Consider the following 14,793-nt stretch of genomic DNA (forward strand, 5'->3'; position numbering starts at 1 on the left):
GCTAAAAAAAACCTAACCCCCACCCAACCCCTTGCTAAAAAACCTAAACCCCTACCCCGCTAAGTGATTAAGGATTGGGAAGGTAGTTCTCCACCTTCCTACGTTTTTGAAGTTCCATTTTGAACCCGTCTCAGTGTATATATGTGTATATGAGAGTGAGAGGAAATGACATAGGAGCCCACTACTCTCATCTATATTTTTGAATGCTGAGGCAGACTTTCCCATGGACTTCAACCCACAATGATGAAGTTTGTTTGCCTAAAGTCCCCCAACATGCCACATAAATTCGGACCTCGGGTTCCATAAGCATTGTGGATGCTCTAAGCATGTCCCTAAGCCTATGTCAAGTGGCGTGCCAATGTTGGCCAAGAATGAGCAAACTCCAACTCACGACAACGTTGTGTCAAACACCGTAGTATCTTGACTTGCCTCCTCCCTATGTGCTATGTGGTCCATTTTGCAAGGTATTTTCTTTCACCATTTGTTTTTTTCATACCTTTTTTTAAGATTTGCAAATTCTATAATGTTCGTATGTGCCTTTATACGATGCATCTTTTTGACCAAGTCCAAGTTTCTTGAAGCCTTTAAACATTCATGCTAGTATAGGTGATTCTTGTTAATCATACAAAAGCACTTACATTTTATTTATAAAAAAACTATATAAAAAAACAAAATCAAAACTCCAAATTTAACTTTTCAGTGCACGTCCGAACACATACATTATGGATGATATATAAAATGTAATACAATATTTAAGTGTATGCTCTCACATTAACTCCATGGCTAACGCCGTGTCAAGTGGTGTGCCAATTTTGGCTGAGACCGAAGAAACTCAAACTCATGACAATGTCGTGTAACAACGTAGTGCCTAGACTTACCTCCTTCCTATATGCTATGTGGTCCGTTTTGTAAGGTCTTTTGTTTCCTCAATTTGTTTTTACCTTACTTTTTCAAATATTTGCAAATTCTATTATGTTTGTATGTGTCTTCTTACAATGCATCCTTTTGAACAATGAAGATTTGATGAAAACGTGAACCTGTGCATATCCTTGTGCATATTGAAGATGTTCGAAAAAAACAACGGGCCCTATAATAGCCAAATCTGACTAACAATTTGTAAAAGATCGAATTCTTGAATCATGAAATAAGATTATTGTAATACTAAGTTGTATATTAAAGATAACATTAACATGATTTTTTACATTTAATTTAATGTTAATCCTTCTTCGTTCTATCATATGCCAAGTGTCATTTATCTATTCTTGAGTGCATACAAATTCAAGTCCACAAATTCGATCAACATACCTCGGAGATGTCCTTGCATTTAAGATTTCATGCTTACATAGGTAGCTCTTTTTAATCATACAAACGTGTTTGCATTTTTTCAAAGGGATTATCGATCAAGAAAACAAAACGCCAGTCATGTAACCTTTCAGTTAACGTTTAAATGCATACATTGAGATGGTGTGTATCACGTGATTCCTTCTATAACTATAAGCTTTCACATTAAATCTTTGGCTAACCCTGTGTCAAGTGGGGTTCCAAATTTGGCAGAGACCGAACAAACTCCAACTCACGACAATGTTGTGTCTAATACGGTACGTAGTGCCTAGACTTGCCTCCTTCCTATGTAGTATGTGGTCCATTTTACAAGGTATTTTCCTTCGCCGATTTGTTTTTTACCCCTTACTTTATATGTTTGTATGTGCCAATATATGATGCATCTTATTTAACATTCAAAATTTAATGAAAATGTGAACCCGGCATATGGGTATTGAAGATGCTAGAAACAAACAATTACATTAGTAATAAAATCTGACTGTCGGTATCGAATCGTTATAAGTCATAAAGTAAGATTCTAATAATAAAATGACAAACAATATATCGATTTTGTTAGTGATACTGAGAACCCGAAACTCACCTAGTTATACATTTTAGCCTCATAATTGTTAATTAAGTCAGGGTCAAAAGTATATTTATTAGAAAGTATGTTTAGCGTCTATTATGTATTTAGTACTCTCATCCGTCCCGTTAAAAGTGTCCATATTTTCGTTTTTGTTTGTTCCGCTATAAATGTTCACTTTCAAAATTTATTAATCAATTTCCAAGTTTACCCTTAAACACACATAACTAGCATTATAATAAACAATATTGATAGAGCCAATTTTCAATGCATTATTGTCACTTGGTAAACAAAAAAAATTACTTATTTAATATACCTTAAACTTTGTGTTTTTCAAACCATGACACTTAAAGAGGGACGTAGAGAGGGACGTAGAGGGTACTAGGTAAGGGTCATCCATATCTTCGTCGTTAGAGTCGTGATTAAAATAGGCTCCATGTCATCAGCCATGACCGGAACCACCTTAAATCGCCGTAAAACACCCGTCGCCAGTTTCTTCATTTGCATAAAGGACATATCCTTCCCCATGCAAATCCTTGGACCTTCATGAAACACGAGATGTGTGGCGCCTATTATTCATCGGACTATATATATATCCGGTGATCACAAATGCAAACGTTGAGTTCTTGATCAATCAATAAAGAATTGTCTAGGGTTTCGTCCCTTATTCTGCTTGTTCTTGTTTGATGGATTGAATATAATGTGGGTTCTATAAAACATCGAAACAAAATAATATGCATGTTAGATCGATCTAAGAAGATTACATACTCACACTCTTTCTTCCAAAATGATTAGTATAAATTTCCAACTTTCCAAGTACTCTAACTTTGTGTAATTTTATTGAATGTATATATAAACTAGATGAACTGTATTGATCTTCAACACGTACTGAATTGTTGTCTACGCATGTGTATCAATTCCCGATTAGTTTGAATAAAGATTGAAACATTTTCAATAAACCCGTGTTTGAATCGAGCAGTAGCAAGAAATCGAAAACAAAGGTGAACTTGTGTGTGTTTTGGTAAGTGTATTCTATGCATTTTCAACTGCTACACAAAATGAAGCTCAAAACTTTAATTCAAATGATAATTTTTAAAAGAGAATGCATCTTGTGACTATTTGGGACCACTTTCCATCTACAATTCTTTCTCTTTCACTTTCCCTAAATTTCACAAAATTTCGAGTTTTACATGCCTAAAAATCAACCGCTGAGTACTTGTACGTTATGCGTTAGGCCGGAATTAAGTGAACTTATAACTGTGTTCCCGGGACTGGTAAATCTCTGCACGTACAAATGATAACACAAACAAAACAGAAACAAAAGAATCACTATGACATCTTTCCAAGAACTAAAAGATGACACAATACTCAAATTATATATTCACGGACTCATAAATTAACACAGCACTCACATCCCAACAAAATTCACAACACTACTTTTACACATGACATATGTAGCCATGTAGGGGCATATATTTGTTTCGAAAAAATCATAATTTTTAAAAAGATTATAAACTTTATACAAAGCCAAGTATCGATCGCCTCAATTGTACAAATGGTTTCATTCTTTCTCCCCGAAATCTTTTTTTACAGAAACAACATTGGTATGAATATGTGAATATATGTCCATTAAAAACTAAATATATATTTTTTCTCTATGATTTCATATGATATGATATGCAAATATATGCATGTATTTTGTATCTAGCAACCGTATTTTTGTGTGACATGCACGTGTGGATGCATGCAAAGTTGTACGTAGCATAACTTGTGATCATTAAAAAGAGAATTATATGTGACCCGAGAGATCATTGCAACATGCATTCAATCAAGAACAAAATAACAGGAACAAAAATGCTAAACATGAATTTTGTATTAATCGAACCAGAGACACACTCTTTCTATTTATACCGACATCCCTATTTATAACAATATGAATATCGGTTATTTAACTACCCCAATGGTTATAGAACTACCTGGCGGCCATCATATACCTGGTGGCTATTACTAACTGACCAACTATTGATGTGTTGCCACAACCGTAACTGCCATAACTACCTAACCTACACCATTACCCATTACAGAAAGATCCTTTAATTAACTAAACGTAATTACGTAAATGACTCTAGACTTTTATTCGAATTTGATCAAACAATATAGGCCAACATAACATATATGATTCTATTTTTCACAATAAATTCGTATACACGTATACTACTTCAACAATTATGCGCGTGTAAAATTAACTATAGGAGTGATAAATTATTTTACAAAATAAAGTCAGAAAAATTATATGATATGCACATACGCATACAAAACTAACCTATTTTATCATTAATTCAATCATAAACTATATGCATAATTCATATCCAAGCAAATGTGCATGCAAATTGAAAAGGCTTTTCAAATCCAACCAAATGTGAAATGCATTAAATACGGCGAAGGTATGGATACACACACATGTGCATAATACATATTTGATATCTCATGTTAGTTGATGGAGTAACGCCACAACTTATTTAATGCAAGATTGTGGGATGCGCGTGTGTAGTTATTTGAAATAATTGCACAAAATATATAGAAATCTCTCCATATATTTGAATAACTCTAGTTGAAAGTAAAGCTTATCGTGCAGAATATATTCTTGTTGGTTCAATTTATAGAATAACTCAAACTTGACAAGCAAGAAAATTATCATAATCCAAATTAAACTCAACAAAATAACTCTCAATAATGAAACCATAGTTGATAATGATATGTTTACAGAGTATCCCGAACTTGGCAAGCAAGAAAACTATTAAATCATAATTATCCCTTAACTTCACCTAGAAATTACGGTCTTTCATTCACCAGCTAACTTCTGAGTCGTGATTAATTAGAGAGGTCTTCAAATCTAAGCAAACTATGTATCTCATTGAAGTCCATTCGTGCGAGTCCTCTTGTGAGTATGTCTGCTCTCTAATCATGGGTCTCCAATGGAGTTCTTTTTGGAGGAGATTATTATCAATCTTTTTGCTATAGGTCTAAGCACAAGGAAATTGTTCAGTTAGATTGTTCTCCTGTTTCATGTATTATGGTTAAGTAGTTTTTACCTTTGTTTATGTACTTTTTTTGTATTATGGTTTTCGCATTGTGGTGGCTCAAAGTTTATTTGCGTAGAAACTCTAGCAACTTTTCGTCGGTTACCTCATCAGAAAAACGAAAGGATTCAAACCCTCTCTTTGTAGTTGTTTTATACCGGTGCGTTGTGGTGGGGAAGTTGTGAGAACTCCGTCGGTATAATTCGGTTTGCTACGATACCTTCAAAAATATTTTGTGACCAAAGTTGTAAGTGGAAAAATGTTAAGGTTAAAATTATATGACGAATTTGTAAAAGTTTCAAAGTTTTGTGGCGAAAGTTGATAGGTTAAAAGTTTTTGTAGTTTGTAAAATTGTAAAAGATTTGGGGTCAAACTTGAAATTTTAAAGGTCTTGTAACAAAGGTATATAGGTGTGAAAATTTGATGGAAAATTTTCAATGGACAAAAGCATGGTAACAAAAGTTCAAAGAACAAAAGTTGATGTTGAATATTATTTGCGTACATATATAATTTTCACACCCTTATTTTTCTCTAGAAAGGTTATTTTAACAATATGACAAGAAGATATGATGATGTAGTTTAGCATAAGCATGCTTCCCGTGTAGCGCATGGTTAGATCATCATATGGTTTGCTAGATCACCAGCAACGTCTCTCTCCTATATGGTCCTTAATTTTGTAAGCTACCTCCCTTTATCATTGTTTTTTTCTTTTAAATTGTTTTAAGCAATATATGTATTAACCGGAACATATATAGTGAATCAAATTGGTTTTAATTCTAACTAGCTAACTGGAGTGTGAGGATTACTATTTTCACTTTATTCTTTTTCAATTGACAGAAGGTACCATTTAAACCAACTTAGTCAGCATGTTTGATATTACACTCATTGTAAATACGAGTTACAAAACTATTGGGGTTACTGAGGAACAAAAAATAAAAAATTACATCTATTTTAGTCGACGCCACTATGTTATTTGTTCTTCCAAATATGTTCAACCAGATCCGAACAAAGACTATGATTCGTATCCATTTTTCGTGTGTTTAATAAAATAGCAAATTTCTCATCATTGCCGACTAAGAGCCGAGTATCGAATCGTACTAAATATCGCTTCATCATCTGAATCCGAATCCGATATAGCGTCAGCCTCAGGGTAATAAAAGTTGGGTGTCGAAGATGAGTTGGAAACCATAATTCTGGAGAAAATTTATAAGTTTAAAGAGGTGAATGAGATTTTTGAAAAATTCTAGTGAATGATGGATATAAAGAAAAAATGTTATTTAAAAAAATAAATAAATGAACGAATGACCGTTAGAATTGAATGAGGACCCACCACTCACCCCCTTTGCTGCCCATCCTAGCTACCCCACCCCCAATTTGCCGCCCGCTCTTTACCGCCCCTCGGTAGTGCCCCCCCCCCCCAAACACACACACATAACACACACGGCCTTGTTTTTAGACGTTTTAGGACATCAAAGTGGTTGAGCTGACCATGATACCAGATAAAAATATATAGATTTAAAAATATAAATAGTTAGTGTATATTATCCCTTAAAAGTGTTCTATGTTTCCATATTATGTAAATGTGGCATGTCTTAACAATCCAAGTTAGAAAAAAAAAGTATGTTAAAATTAGTATAATTTTACCATTACTATAATTATACACACATTATACATATTGTTCGTTAAAAAATGAAAACAATTAAATTCATTCATTTGATAGAAGTGCTTTTCTGTGCGAACCAAAATCCTTCATGAAATAGAATCTAAATTCCAAATTATTATTATTTTTTCAAACAACAGATATATAAAACAAAAGAATCCGGCAAGGAGCCGAAAATAGTACAAACAAATTACATAAGAGAAGAGGGCTTTTACCTTTTTAAACACTCGTTCTAAGAAAAAGTCACTTTACGGTTCCTATAAACATACCAAAGATACGAATAGTGTAGAATAGAATAAAAAATCTCTCCATTTCTGTTTTATTCGGCTGAAAGATAGAAGTGTTATGTGTCACCATAGCAACCACCAAGTGCAGAAACAAGCCTCCTTGATAAGCCTTTTCTTCTTAGCATTAATTCTAGCATCATCAAGTAATTCCATCAAAGTTTTTTGCCGAACCGCAACCATAAAATCAATATTTAACCGGTTCACGACAATCTCCAAGATCTCGAAGCAATACAACACGAGCCAAAAATATGATCATTGTCTTCAACGTTTGACTTGCACGTAGGACAAACAATAGACTGAATATCAATTGCACGACGACTAAGATTCCATATAGTAGGCAAACGATCTAGAAGCACCCGCCAAGACAAAATGTTAACTTTTCTTGGAACGAAAGAGTTCCATCTGGTTGGAGTCGAATTCAAAGTGGGTGTGTCAAGAGAGACTTTATCAATATATAATCTAAGATCCTTTACTGAAAATTCCGTGTTTCCATTATGAGACCAAATCCAAGCATCAGTTGAGTCTGAGAAAGAAACCTCTAAGAGGTAATTTAGAAGATCAACAAATTGGGATTGTTTTACTCCTCTCGGGTCCCTACGCTAGTCGCAAATCCAATGGTCTGTCGATCTTCTCTCCTTAATGAGGCATAATTTGTTCTTCTCAAGGGCAAACAAACGGCTAAAACGAGAAGCCAAAGTAACACCACAAAGCTACGTATCTAGCCAAAAACGAGTAGAGCTACCATTACCATTTTTTTATTTTTTTTTGGATATAACCGAATTTGGAAGAATGTTATTTGAATGTAACTGAGATGCAGATAAACAAATACGATTTCATGTGCCCGCTTCTTTACAAGGCCTATCCTACCCACTTAAGTCTCTGTTAATAGCCATAATAACCTTAGACCATAACGCGTTTGGATTATCAAGAAATCTCCACCTCCATTTATAAAGCAAAGCCAAGTTCAAAGCATTGAGGCTACCGAAACCCAACCCACCACTTTCTTTATCAGATAACACTGTGTCCCATTTAACCCAAGCCATCTTCCAATGTTTTTCATCCCTTCCCCAATAAAAGTTAGATCGGATTGCTTCGAGATGTCTAATAACTTTAACATAAGCACGAAATAAAGAGCATAATAGGTTCCAATATCTCCCAAAACCAAATTGATCTAGTTAGCTCGACCACCAATAGAAAGAAGATTTGCTTTCTAGTTAGAAAGCCTCTTTTAAAACTTTTTGTTAATCGGGTCCCACCCACTAGAACGAGCCATATTCTCTCCCACCGGAATATCCAAATAAGAGAATGGAAAAGAACCGACTTTACAACCCGAGTAGTTAGCGACTCTAGAATCGTCTTCCCGATCCACCCTAATACCCAACAAGGAAGATTTATTCAAATTAATTTTTAACCACTAACCAAATAAAAGCGTTGTAGAGCGATGAGAATATTCTTCACATTTGCATCTGACCATTCATTAAGCAAGATAGCATTATCCGCATAAAAAAGGTGAGATATAGATAAATTACAATACAAGCTCTTTTAAAAAGACTCGCAATATGAATGTTCCCAATAGCCATATGAAGTCCCTCCATGGCCAAAATGAACAAAAAAAAGGGGCCATCGGGTCTCCTTGTCTCAAGCCTCTCTCCACATTAAATTCCAATGTAGGACTCTCGCTTATTAAAATCGAATCTAAGACAAGAAGAGATATACCCAATACATTTGTTACTAAAACCCGTCAAGGACAAGATGGATAATAGGTAATCCCAACTCAAAGAATCGTATGCTTTAGCGAAGTCAATCTTAAATAGAAGGAGCTTTTTCTTTTTCTTAGAATACCACCTAATAATCTCATTCAACATCAATGGACCATCCAATATTTGGCGATCTTTAACAAAAGCGGCTTGTTTCAATTTATTGTGTGTTGCCAATCAAACACTTCACCGGATATACACTTTGTTCGAGAGAAAGTTTGCCTTAGCACTATTAAAGTTCTTCATGTCCCGGCTGATTATCAATATATGGATATTTTCACAAGGGATTTCCTGAACTTTTGTTTCAACGATTTCGATCCAGTTTATGCATCCGCTCACCTATGGCCTTAGTTATGCATCCGCTCACCTACGGCTTAAACTAAGGGGGACTGTTAGCCGATAATATCACCGATATCATTGGCATATAATTAATTAGTTTGGCTTGATTACATTACCTTTATTATAAGCTCCTGATTTACCCCCCTCAATTGTATTATTTAAAGTTGTATGCAGGTATATATGCATCATTCAAGGAATATCACATTCTTACAATAAACACTCTTCATCTTCTTCTTCTCCATATTTTGTCAAAGCAAGAAACAAACTATATATGTATAAAGTGTTATGATATTAGCTCCAACTATAACAAACTTATTAGAATAATATATGAACTTTGAAGTTAACACAAGACAAGGGAAGAAGAAATGTAAGAATTGTCAATCTTACTGGGGTGCCAATCTCTGTTAGAATCATCTAGTATTTATAGTACAAAATCAACTGTATATATACTATTTGGGGGGAACAAGATTTCATTATTGGTTTGACAAAGTTGAAAGTGTGTCATTCAAAAAGAAAGAAACTGTCGGTGTATCATAACACTCCCCCTTGGATGACACCTTTTCAAAACTTCGGGGTCTTGAAGTACTGCCTCATTAAAAACCTTGATAAAGAAAAACCCAATGGGAAAAAGCTTTAGCTAAGGGAAAAAGAGTGCAGTAGATAGCTCCCCCTCAAGTTGCAGGTCGTTACATTGTTCGTACATGGCGCATGCCAATATCATGGATATGTTTTCTGAATGTTGCTGTGGGAAGCGCTTTTGTGAAAAGATCAGCTGAGTTGTTGTTGGATTGGACATATCTCATCTCAACCTGATTGTTTTTAATAAGGTCCCGATTATACTCAAAGTATCTTGGTGGTATATGCTTTGTTCTGTCACTTTTGATATATCCTTCCTTCATTTGCGAGACACAAGCTGCATTATCTTCATAGATAGGAGTTGGAATTCGATCTTTCTCTAGTCCACAAGAAATCAATATGTGTCGTGACATAGATCTTAACCATACACATTCTCTTGAAGCTTCATGCAATGCAATGACTTCAGCATGATTTGAAGATGTTGCAACGAGTGTTTGTTTCTGAGAACACCATGAAATCGCAGTTCCTCCATTCTTAAATACATATCCAGTTTGAGATTTTGCTTTATGGGGATCAGATAAATAACCTGCATCTGCATAACCAACTAACCCTTCTTTTGAATCGTTAGGATAAAATAAACCTAAATCAACAGTTCCTTTTAAATACCAAAAAATATGTTTAATGCCATTCCAATGTCTTTTAGTAGGGGATGAACTGAATCTTGCCAATAAATTAACTGTAAAAGAAATGTCAGGTCTTGTACAGTTAGTAAGATACATAAGTGCTCCAATTGCACTGAGGTATGGTACTTCGGGACCAAGAATCTCTTCATTATCTTCGCAAGGACGAAATGGATCATTGTCAACATTGAGTGATCTAACAACCATCGGTGTACTTAAAGGATTTGCTTTGTCCATATTGAAACGTTTTAAGAGTTTCTCAGTATAAGTTGACTGATGCACAAGTATCCCATTATGCATATGCTCAATTTGTAAACCAAGACAATATTTGGTTTTTCCAAGATCTTTCATTTCGAATTCTTTCTTTAAAAGAGCAATTGCTTCATTAATTTCTTTTTGTGTCCCAATTAAATTTAGATCGTCAACATACACAGCTATGATCACATATCCTGATGTTGTCTTCTTGATGAAGACACATGGACAAATAAGATTATTTGTGTATCCTTTGCTTATCAAATAATCACTCAAACGATTGTACCACATCCTTCCAGATTGTTTCAGTCCATACAAGGATCTTTGTAATTTGATGGAATACATTTCCTTAGGCTTTGAGCTTATTGCATCGGGGAGTTTAAATCCTTAGGGAATTTTCATATAGATGTCACTATCTAGTGATCCATACAAGTAAGCTGTGACAACATCCATAAGGCGCATCTCTAAATTTTTAGAGACTGCTAAGCTGATTAAATATCTAAACGTAATAGCATCCATGACAGGAGAATACGTTTCTTCATTGTCAATTCCTGGCCTCTGAGAAAAACCTTGAGCTACAAGTCTTGCTTTATATCTTGTAACTTCATTTTTCTCATTTCGTTTTCTCACAAAAACCCATTTATATCCTACAGGTTTCATTGACTTTGGTGTAATGACAATAGGTCCAAAAACCTTTCGATTGTTTAGTGAGTTTAATTCAGCTTGCATAGCATCTTTCCATTTGTTCCAATCTTGTCGATTTTTACAATCATCTACAGATTTTGGTTCAGGGTCATCATTTTCTTCCATGATATCTCTTGCCACAGAATAAGAAAATATATCATCAACATTTTCCATTTCATCTCGATCCCACATTATATGTGATTTACCATAGTTTATTGACAATTCTTTATTGGAATCATTTATTTTTTCCTGAGGAAATGTTATATCATTTATTCTTTCCTGAGGGAAGGTTTTGTCAATCATTCCTTCCTTAGGGTCAGTATCCTTCTCAGAACCCTTTCTTTTTCGAGGATTTTTATCCTTTGAACCGATTGGCCTTCCACGTTTTAAACGTTTTTGAGATTCATGAGGTGCATTATTATGGTTTTGCTTGCTTGGAATCTCAACTCGAGCTGGAGCATTAGCAGCTGGTATATGAGATTTAGTGACCCTGTTTATATCAGTAAATGCATCAGGTAACTGATTTGCAATTTCTTGTAGATGTATTATTTTTTGAACCTCTGTCTCACTTTGTTTTGATCTTGGGTCTAGGTGTAACAATGATGGCACACACCATGATATATCTCTTTCTTGCTTTTTCATTTCTCCCCCTAATGTTGGGAACATTGTCTCGTTAAAATGACAATCAGCAAAACGTGCTGTAAATACATCACCTGTTAAAGGTTCAAGGTATCTTATGATGGAAGATATTTCATATCCAACATATATTCCCAACCTTCTTTGGGGACCCATTTTTGTGCGTTGTGGTGGTGCAATAGGAACATACACGGCACAACCAAAAATTCTAAGATGAGAGATATTTGGCTCATTTCCAGAAACAAGTTGTGTGGGAGAGTATTTATGATTTGCACTTGGTCTCACGCGGATTAATGATCCAGCATGCATAATTGCATGACCCCAAATAGAAACAGGGAGTTTTGTCCTCATTATTAATGGCCTAGCTATTAGCTGTAGGCGTTTGATCAACGACTCGGCTAAGCCATTTTGTGTGTGTACATGAGCAACAGGGTGTTCTACAACAATCCCCACAGACATGCAATAATCATCAAAAGCATGTGATGTAAATTCTCCCGCATTATCAAGCCTTACTCTTTTAATGGTATAATCCGGAAAATGTGCACGTAATTTGATAATTTGAGCAAGAAATTTTGCAAAAGCAACATTACGAGTCGATAATAAAGAGATATTAGACCATCTGCTGGATGCGTCTATTAAGACCATGAAGTATCTAAATGGTCCACATGGTGGATGAATTGGTCCACATATGTCACCTTGAATTCTTTCAAGAAACATTGGTGTTTCTTTATCGACTTTTAATGGCGAAGGCCTTGTAATTAATTTTCCAAGAGAACAAGATGTACATTGAGGCATTTTATCTATTTTATGGATCTTTTGACCTTTCAGTGGATGCCCATGTGTATTTTCAATGATCCTTTTCATCATTGTGGATCCTGGATGGCCTAATCTGTCATGCCATAAGTTTATGATACCAGAATCGCAACAATTTTCTTTGACTGCCATATGTGCTTGAGGCACATTTATATATGTATAATGCAAACCAGAATGGAGCATTGGCAATTTTTCCAATATTTGATCTTTGCTTATGATATGCAAATATTTTTCATTACTAACAGTCCTTGACTGAGTATCATATCAATTATGATATATGTTTCTGAAACTCAACAAATTTCTTGTTGATTTTGGGGAAAATAAAGCATTTTCTATTTTGAGCTTTGTATCATTTGGTAATGCTAAATTAGCTTTTCCCACTCCTTCTATCAAGTTTGTAGGACCTGATATTGTATTGATGATCCCTTTTGTTGGTTTCAGTTTATAAAAATATTTTTTAGATCTAAGTATAGTATGCGTAGCTCCACTATCCGCTATACATATATCTTCTTCATTTGTTTGATCTTGTGCTCCGGTGATTTTCATTTTAAATCTTGAAAAATATTAAGAAAAAAAATAAGTGTATAACGAAGACATATGATATTTTAATAAGAACTTTATTTAATTGAAACACAAGTAGTACATGAAAGAGGAACTACATAATTAAAGATAATGAGAACACACTTAATAACTGCATCTAATTATAGTGGTCAAGCAACTTTGTTTCAAAGTTCTACCCCAAAGTCTTCAACGCTCAGCTCAGCATTGATATTATTAAAGTTATCAACATGGTTCACTTCTTTCTCTTTTCCTTTTAGAGAGGCTTGGTACAGTTCACACAGATGTGGAGCTGTGCGACAAGCCTTTGCCCAGTGGTTTGTACTTCCACATCTAAAACATGAAGTGCCATTGTTTTCGGACCTACCAGCTTCATTCCATTTATTTTGGTGGTTGGAATTGGTATTGTGTGGGACATGATAATTATTGGCTCTCTGGTTACGACCACGACCACGACCGTAAGAGTTATTGTTCCATTTGAATGGATGCTTACGATCATTAAAATGCCTTTTGTCAAAATGACCACGTCCACGTCCACGGCCTCGTCCTCGACTTTGTTCCCATTTATGATCAGAATTTTTATGAGAACTTTTGTGAGCAACATGTGCTTCTGGTATTGCTAATGAACCCGTGGGACGAGATTGATGATTTTTCATCAATAATTCATTATTTTTCTCTGCTACAAGGAGTAATGCATTTAGATCAGAGTATCTCTTAAAATTCTGCAAACGATAATGTGTTTGCAAGTTTATATTTGATGCATGAAACGTGGAGAAAGTTTTCTCTAACTTTTCTTCCTCTGTTACGGGATACCCACAAAATTCTAGCTTTGAACAAATTCGGTATAAAGCAGATGTGTAATCATTTACCCTCTTAAAATCTTGGAACCTAAGACTGTTCCATTCATCTCTAGAAGTAGGAAGTAAAACTTCCTTTAGATGACCGAATCTGCTTTTCAAATCTTCCCATATCATATATGGGTTATCATAATTAAAATACTCATGCTGTAGTAATTCATCAATATGTTTATGAATGAAAACATCAGCTCTTGCTTTATCCTGGTCAGAGCAATCATTGTATTCTTGGATTGCGTCTAACACATCCATAGATTTTAAATGTCTTTTGACATTTGCTGTCCAAGACATATAATTTTCTCCAGAAATGTTGAGTGCTGGGAATTCGAGTTTTGCTATATTTGACATTTTGTTGCTAAACATAATAGAGCAAATGATAAGATAAATATTAGAATCCATATATATCAATCAACAATGAGATACAATACATTGGTAGAGCTATAAACATATAAAAGAAAAAGAAAATGCCGAAATCTTCAGATGGGAGATTAAAAATTAGAATGAGAAGTAGTATAAGCATTATAGTAACCAACATCAAAACCGGGTGAATCATTTTGAGAATTTTATCTTGGATAAATTTAATAAGAAGAATGTTTGTTGTAAATGAAATGGGGTTAATGATTGGTTATTTATAGTGAAAATTTATAACCTTTTACAACGGTTATATTACCGTTTATAACGGTAACATTACCGTTTGTGTGTGTGTATATATAT

The sequence above is a fragment of the Bidens hawaiensis genome, unplaced genomic scaffold (assembly GCF_021521415.1).
Source record: "Bidens hawaiensis isolate Kalapana, Puna unplaced genomic scaffold, B.hawaiensis_p1.1 tig00012815_1, whole genome shotgun sequence".
Lineage (NCBI taxonomy): Eukaryota > Viridiplantae > Streptophyta > Magnoliopsida > Asterales > Asteraceae > Bidens > Bidens hawaiensis.